Source organism: Anastrepha obliqua, unplaced genomic scaffold (genome assembly GCF_027943255.1).
Source record: "Anastrepha obliqua isolate idAnaObli1 unplaced genomic scaffold, idAnaObli1_1.0 ptg000103l, whole genome shotgun sequence".
In the NCBI taxonomy this organism is placed as follows: Eukaryota; Metazoa; Arthropoda; class Insecta; order Diptera; family Tephritidae; genus Anastrepha; species Anastrepha obliqua.
The window spans coordinates 7,501-15,000 of record NW_026562221.1 but is presented as its reverse complement, the minus strand read 5'-3'; the positions used below and the strand labels follow the sequence as shown (position 1 = coordinate 15,000).

The 7,500-nt window shown below is 30.1% G+C and overlaps 2 non-coding genes and 1 pseudogene across 2 annotated transcripts in view; all 3 read right to left on the bottom strand.

Annotated features, from left to right (window-relative positions):
• The window catches only part of LOC129251888 (large subunit ribosomal RNA), a 3,986-nt gene extending 3,129 nt beyond the window's left edge, over nucleotides 1–857 (bottom strand). The window contains exon 1 of the ribosomal RNA XR_008583156.1: nucleotides 1–857. This exon is cut by the window's left edge and continues 3,129 nt beyond it. This is a non-coding gene — a ribosomal RNA (large subunit ribosomal RNA).
• A 442-nt stretch (nucleotides 858–1,299) lies between these two features.
• Nucleotides 1,300–1,480, bottom strand: LOC129251890 (5.8S ribosomal RNA; annotated as a pseudogene).
• A 585-nt stretch (nucleotides 1,481–2,065) lies between these two features.
• On the bottom strand, nucleotides 2,066–4,056 carry LOC129251892 (small subunit ribosomal RNA). Its single transcript, XR_008583158.1, has one exon. It is a non-coding gene; the product is annotated as a small subunit ribosomal RNA (ribosomal RNA).
• Nucleotides 4,057–7,500: the final 3,444 nt, after the last annotated feature.

Sequence of the window (7,500 nt, the reverse complement as noted above, 5' to 3'; positions counted from 1 at the left end):
GTTAATTATGCCATTAAGTTTAATATAACTCAATGACTTGCACATATGTTAGACTCCTTGGTCCGTGTTTCAAGACGGGTCCCGAAGGTATCCTGAATCTTTCGCATTGTTAATCATATAAATGCATACAAATAAATATTAATATCATAGATATTAAATTTTTTGTAAAATTCAAAAAATGAATTTTAGCATTATATATAATAAAATCTATCAACACTTTATCAAATCATTAGTATTTATTTTATGTTAATATGCTTAAAAAGCAAATTAATTTAAATAAACTTAATATCACCAATGATCTTTTGATAAATACTTTATTATGTTAATAGATTACAATGTCCTTATATGAAAAAAATGCACATTATTTTTTTAATTATTTAATGATGAATTTTTCATAATGGATATTCAGGTTCATCGGGCTTAACCTCTAAGCAGTTTCACGTACTATTTAACTCTCTATTCAGAGTTCTTTTCAACTTTCCCTCACGGTACTTGTTTACTATCGGTCTCATGGTTATATTTAGTTTTAGATGGAGTTTACCACCCACTTAGTGCTGCACTATCAAGCAACACGACTCTTTGGAAATATCTTTCTAGTAATCATTAACGTTATACGGGCCTGGCACCCTCTATGGGTAAATGGCCTCATTTAAGAAGGACTTAAATCGTTAATTTCTCATACTAGATATTAAGATATTCCATACACTGCATCTCACATTTGACATATAGACAAAGTGACTTAGTGCTGAACTATTTTCTTTTCGCTCGCCGCTACTAAGAAAATCCTTGTTAGTTTCTTTTCCTCCCCTCATTAATATGCTTAAATTCAGGGGGTAATCCCATATGAGTTGAGGTTGTTTTAATATTCTTTTTTTATCTTCTCACAATTTAATAAAAAAATTATATCATCTTTTCATCTCTATTTTTCTTTTCTCCTTTTATATATTGTAAATATATAAAAATAATAATAATGTAAAATGAGGCAATCCTAGAATAAAAAATTTAATTTTTATGCTAGACATTCCTCCTTTTAATTACATATATAAATTATTATTTTATATATATATATAAATAATATGAAAATTTTTTGTAAAGAATACTTAGATTCAATATTTTCATCATTTCATTTTATTTGAGAGGATTTTTTTTTTAAAGAATATATAATAAATAAAATTCATTATATATCTTTATTTTTTTTGCTATTAATATTATGAATTATTTAAAATCCAATAATATACACATTTGCTTAAATTCAATTATTTTTATAAAAGAATAAGCAACTTATTTAGCATAGTCTTACAACCCTCAACCATATGTAGTCCAAGCAGTACTTTAAAATTGAATTTAATGTACATAACAGCATGGACTGCGATATGCGTTCAAAATGTCGATGTTCATGTGTCCTGCAGTTCACACGATGACGCACAGTTTGCTGCGTTCTTCATCGACCCATGAGCCAAGTGATCCACCGCTTAGAGTATTTTTTTATTTATTTTTATTTATAACAAATGTCAATTTTTTTTTGCATATATTAATTGAAAGAGTAAAATTAAATAATATTAATAATATATAAATTGATTTTCTTTCAATAATATATATCAAATATATTTAACTCTAAACATTTTTATTAAGTTGCGAATGTCTTAGTTCAACAATAATACAGTGGTGGTATTTATTATGATTCAATTATTTTGTATTTTTTTAATCATTTTATGTATATATAATAATATAATAAATATATACCACTTTTGTTATTGTGAACAAATTAACTTATCATTCAATCAAATGAATAATAAGTACAACTTTTTATTTTCATGTTTAAAGGTTTTTAAAAGAAAAAAATAAGAAAAAACATTACAAAATGTACCATCATATATTATATTTAATATGATATAATTGATGGATCACAAATTGAATGAAAAAGAATAAAAAGAATTATGGATTCAAAATAATTATATAAATTTTTTTTTTTTTCTTTTTTTTTTTTTTTTTTCTTTTTGTTCGTTTGTTTGCTTGTCTGTTTGTTTGTTTGTTTGTTTGTTTTTCTTACGGATATGGAACACAATAATGATCCTTCCGCAGGTTCACCTACGGAAACCTTGTTACGACTTTTACTTCCTCTAAATAATCAAGTTCGGTCAACTTTTGCGAAACAACCGTGACACACGAGGCGTCACAGTGATCACGTCCGGAGACCTCACTAAATAATTCAATCGGTAGTAGCGACGGGCGGTATGTACAAAGGGCAGGGACTTAATCAATGCGAGTTAATAACTCGCACTTACTGGGAATTCCAAGTTCATGTGAACAGTTTCAGTTCACAATCCCAAGCATGAAAGTGGTTCAGCGGTTTACCCGGACCTCTCGGTCTAGGAAATACACGTTGATACTTTCATTGTAGCGCGCGTGCAGCCCAGGACATCTAAGGGCATCACAGACCTGTTATTGCTCAATCTCGTTACTGCTAGACGCAATTTGTCCATTTAAGAAGCTAGTGTCCTTATAATGGGACAAACCAACAGGTACGACTCCACTTATATAAACACATTCAAACACTTGTACATTCAAGATGTACGCATGAAAGAAGGCTATATAAGTTTCAACATCATAATCCTGAAAGCATCTATTTAATATATTTGAGTCTCGTTCGTTATCGGAATTAACCAGACAAATCACTCCACGAACTAAGAACGGCCATGCACCACCACCCATAGATTCGAGAAAGAGCTATCAATCTGTCTTACACGCTTATGTTCGGACCTGGTAAGTTTTCCCGTGTTGAGTCAAATTAAGCCGCAGGCTCCACTCCTGGTGGTGCCCTTCCGTCAATTCCTTTAAGTTTCAGCTTTGCAACCATACTTCCCCCGGAGCCCAAAAGCTTTGGTTTCCCGGGAAGCGACTGAGAGAGCCATAGTAGTAGCTACACCCAATTGCTAGCTGGCATCGTTTATGGTTAGAACTAGGGCGGTATCTGATCGCCTTCGAACCTCTAACTTTCGTTCTTGATTAATGAAAACATCTTTGGCAAATGCTTTCGCTTAAGTTAGTCTTACGACGGTCCAAGAATTTCACCTCTCGCGTCGTAATACTAATGCCCCCAAACTGCTTCTATTAATCATTACCTCTTGATCTAAAAACCAATGAAAGTAGAACAGAGGTCTTATTTCATTATTCCATGCACAAAATATTCAGGCATTTGGAGCCTGCTTTAAGCACTCTAATTTGTTCAAAGTAATTGTACCGGCCCACAACAACACTCGATGAAGAGCACTGAAGTAGGTTTAAATAGGAGGAATATATAAAAAATACATTGTATTAATTATATATAAGAACTCCACCGGTAATACGCTTACATACATAAGGTAATGTACATACCACAATATATAGTTGTACTACCCGTATGAAGCACAAATTCAACTACGAACGTTTTAACCGCAACAACTTTAATATACGCTATTGGAGCTGGAATTACCGCGGCTGCTGGCACCAGACTTGCCCTCCAATAGGTCCTTGTTAAAGGATTTAAAGTGTACTCATTCCAATTACAGGGCCTCGGATATGAGTCCTGTATTGTTATTTTTCGTCACTACCTCCCCGAACTGGGAGTGGGTAATTTACGCGCCTGCTGCCTTCCTTAGATGTGGTAGCCGTTTCTCAGGCTCCCTCTCCGGAATCGAACCCTGATTCCCCGTTACCCGTTGCAACCATGGTAGTCCTAGATACTACCATCAAAAGTTGATAGGGCAGACATTTGAAAGATCTGTCGTCGGTACGGGACCATACGATCTGCAAGTTATCTAGAGTTCAACCAATTTAACGATCAAATGATCGCTTGGTTTTAGTCTAATAAAAGCACACGTTCCATAAGGTCCGTGTTTATATTGCATGTATTAGCTCTAGAATTACCACAGTTATCCAAGTAACTGTTAACGATCTATGGAACCATAACTGATATAATGAGCCTTTTGCGGTTTCACTTTTAATTTGTTTGTACTTAGACATGCATGGCTTAATCTTTGAGACAAGCATATAACTACTGGCAGGATCAACCAGAATAATATTTTTATTTATATATTTTTCTTTGTTTTTCATATTTGAAAATTTCATAAATTACGGTGTATATAAAAAGTAAAGGGGCGACCCCCCTTTAGCTTTTCTTATCAAAATTCAAAAACCGTTTTTTATGAAAAAGAATTTTCGTTCTCTATATTATATATTTTATATAAAAATATAAGAACGATATTTCTTCTTAATATTTGCCAATTTTCAAATAATTTATCATTCTTAATAACATTTTACTTTTTTTTCAAATGCATTTTTAATGTAATAATTTCATATATTACATAATTTTTCTCTTTGAATTGAAATTAATAATTTCATAATTCTATTTTTTAATCATAAATATATATGATTGAAAAAATTTTCTCCTCTTTTCCTTTGTTTAAAATTTAATTTTTCTTATAAATTTTTGTTTTTCTTATTTTTTTCTCTTCATCATCTGTTTAATTTCCTGTATTTATACAAGAAACAAACAGTTGAGGATAATTTCTATGTAATGCTAGTATAGAATATAAAATTTTGAATTCAAAAATTTATTTCTATTTAAACTAACTATAGAAAACCAGGAATAAAATACAATAACACCAATATGCCATAACATGTTAGTATAGAATATAGATTCTTCATATATGTATATATATTCGAAAATTTTTTCTATTTAAACTAACGTATGGAAAACCAGGAATAAAATCATAATATTACCAGTTTAATATGGCTCAAATTCGAGTTTCATATAGTTATGATTCGATTTATATGCTTCAATATCATTGGTTAGTTAACTTTTGATATTTTCATATTATATCACATGCCTTCACCGTGAGTGTTTTTTGCCATGCACACCTCACATTGTCAAAAATGTATGGGAAAAATTCATTTCAATACATTTCAGTTTGATTTGAAATGTCTTTATTATATATTTTAGTGCCAATATGCCAAGGTTATATTCCATAACATGTTAGTATTAGAATATAGATTCTTCATATATGTATATATATTCGAAAATTTTTTCTATTTAAACTAACGTATGGAAAACCAGGCATAAAATCACAATATTACCAGTTTAATATGGCTTAAATTCGAGTTTCATATAGTTATGATTCGATTTATATGCTTCAATATCATTGGTTAGTTAACTTTTGATATTTTCATATTATATCACATGCCTTCACCGTGAGTGTTTTTTGCCATGCACACCTCACATTGTCAAAAATGTATGGGAAAAATTCATTTCAATACATTTCAGTTTGATTTGAAATGTCTTTATTATATATTTTAGTGCCAATATGCCAAGGTTATATTCCATAACATGTTAGTATTAGAATATAGATTCTTCATATATGTATATATATTCGAAAATTTTTTCTATTTAAACTAACGTATGGAAAACCAGGCATAAAATCACAATATTACCAGTTTAATATGGCTTAAATTCGAGTTTCATATAGTTATGATTCGATTTATATGCTTCAATATCATTGGTTAGTTAACTTTTGATATTTTCATATTATATCACATGCCTTCACCGTGAGTGTTTTTTGCCATGCACACCTCACATTGTCAAAAATGTATGGGAAAAATTCATTTCAATACATTTCAGTTTGATTTGAAATGTCTTTATTATATATTTTAGTGCCAATATGCCAAGGTTATATTCCATAACTCTCTATTTTAACTAACGTATGGAAAACCAGGCATAAAATCACAATATTACCAGTTTAATATGGCTTAAATTCGAGTTTCATATAGTTATGATTCGATTTATATGCTTCAATATCATTGGTTAGTTAACTTTTGATATTTTCATATTATATCACATGCCTTCACCGTGAGTGTTTTTTGCCATGCACACCTCACATTGTCAAAAATGTATGGGAAAAATTCATTTCAATACATTTCAGTTTGATTTGAAATGTCTTTATTATATATTTTAGTGCCAATATGCCAAGGTTATATTCCATAACTCTCTATTTAAACTAACGTATGGAAAACCAGGCATAAAATCACAATATTACCAGTTTAATATGGCTCAAATTCGAGTTTCATATAGTTATGATTCGATTTATATGCTTCAATATCATTGGTTAGTTAACTTTTGATATTTTCATATTATATCACATGCCTTCACCGTGAGTGTTTTTTGCCATGCACACCTCACATTGTCAAAAATGTATGGGAAAAATTCATTTCAATACATTTCAGTTTGATTTGAAATGTCTTTATTATATATTTTAGTGCCAATATGCCAAGGTTATATTCCATAACTCTCTATTTTAACTAACGTATGGAAAACCAGGCATAAAATCACAATATTACCAGTTTAATATGGCTTAAATTCGAGTTTCATATAGTTATGATTCGATTTATATGCTTCAATATCATTGGTTAGTTAACTTTTGATATTTTCATATTATATCACATGCCTTCACCGTGAGTGTTTTTTGCCATGCACACCTCACATTGTCAAAAATGTATGGGAAAAATTCATTTCAATACATTTCAGTTTGATTTGAAATGTCTTTATTATATATTTTAGTGCCAATATGCCAAGGTTATATTCCATAACTCTCTATTTAAACTAACGTATGGAAAACCAGGCATAAAATCACAATATTACCAGTTTAATATGGCTCAAATTCGAGTTTCATATAGTTATGATTCGATTTATATGCTTCAATATCATTGGTTAGTTAACTTTTGATATTTTCATATTATATCACATGCCTTCACCGTGAGTGTTTTTTGCCATGCACACCTCACATTGTCAAAAATGTATGGGAAAAATTCATTTCAATACATTTCAGTTTGATTTGAAATGTCTTTATTATATATTTTAGTGCCAATATGCCAAGGTTATATTCCATAACTCTCTATTTAAACTAACGTATGGAAAACCAGGCATAAAATCACAATATTACCAGTTTAATATGGCTCAAATTCGAGTTTCATATAGTTATGATTCGATTTATATGCTTCAATATCATTGGTTAGTTAACTTTTGATATTTTCATATTATATCACATGCCTTCACCGTGAGTGTTTTTTGCCATGCACACCTCACATTGTCAAAAATGTATGGGAAAAATTCATTTCAATACATTTCAGTTTGATTTGAAATGTCTTTATTATATATTTTAGTGCCAATATGCCAAGGTTATATTCCATAACTTTCTATTTAAACTAACGTATGGAAAACCAGGCATAAAATCACAATATTACCAGTTTAATATGGCTTAAATTCGAGTTTCATATAGTTATGATTCGATTTATATGTTTCAATATCATTGGTTAGTTAACTTTTGATATTTTCATATCATTTCACATGCCTTCACCGTGGTGTTTTTTGCCATGCACACCTCACATTGTCAAAAATGTATGGGGAAAATTCATTTCAATACATTTCAGTTTGATTTGAAATGTCTTTATTATATATTTTAGTGCCAA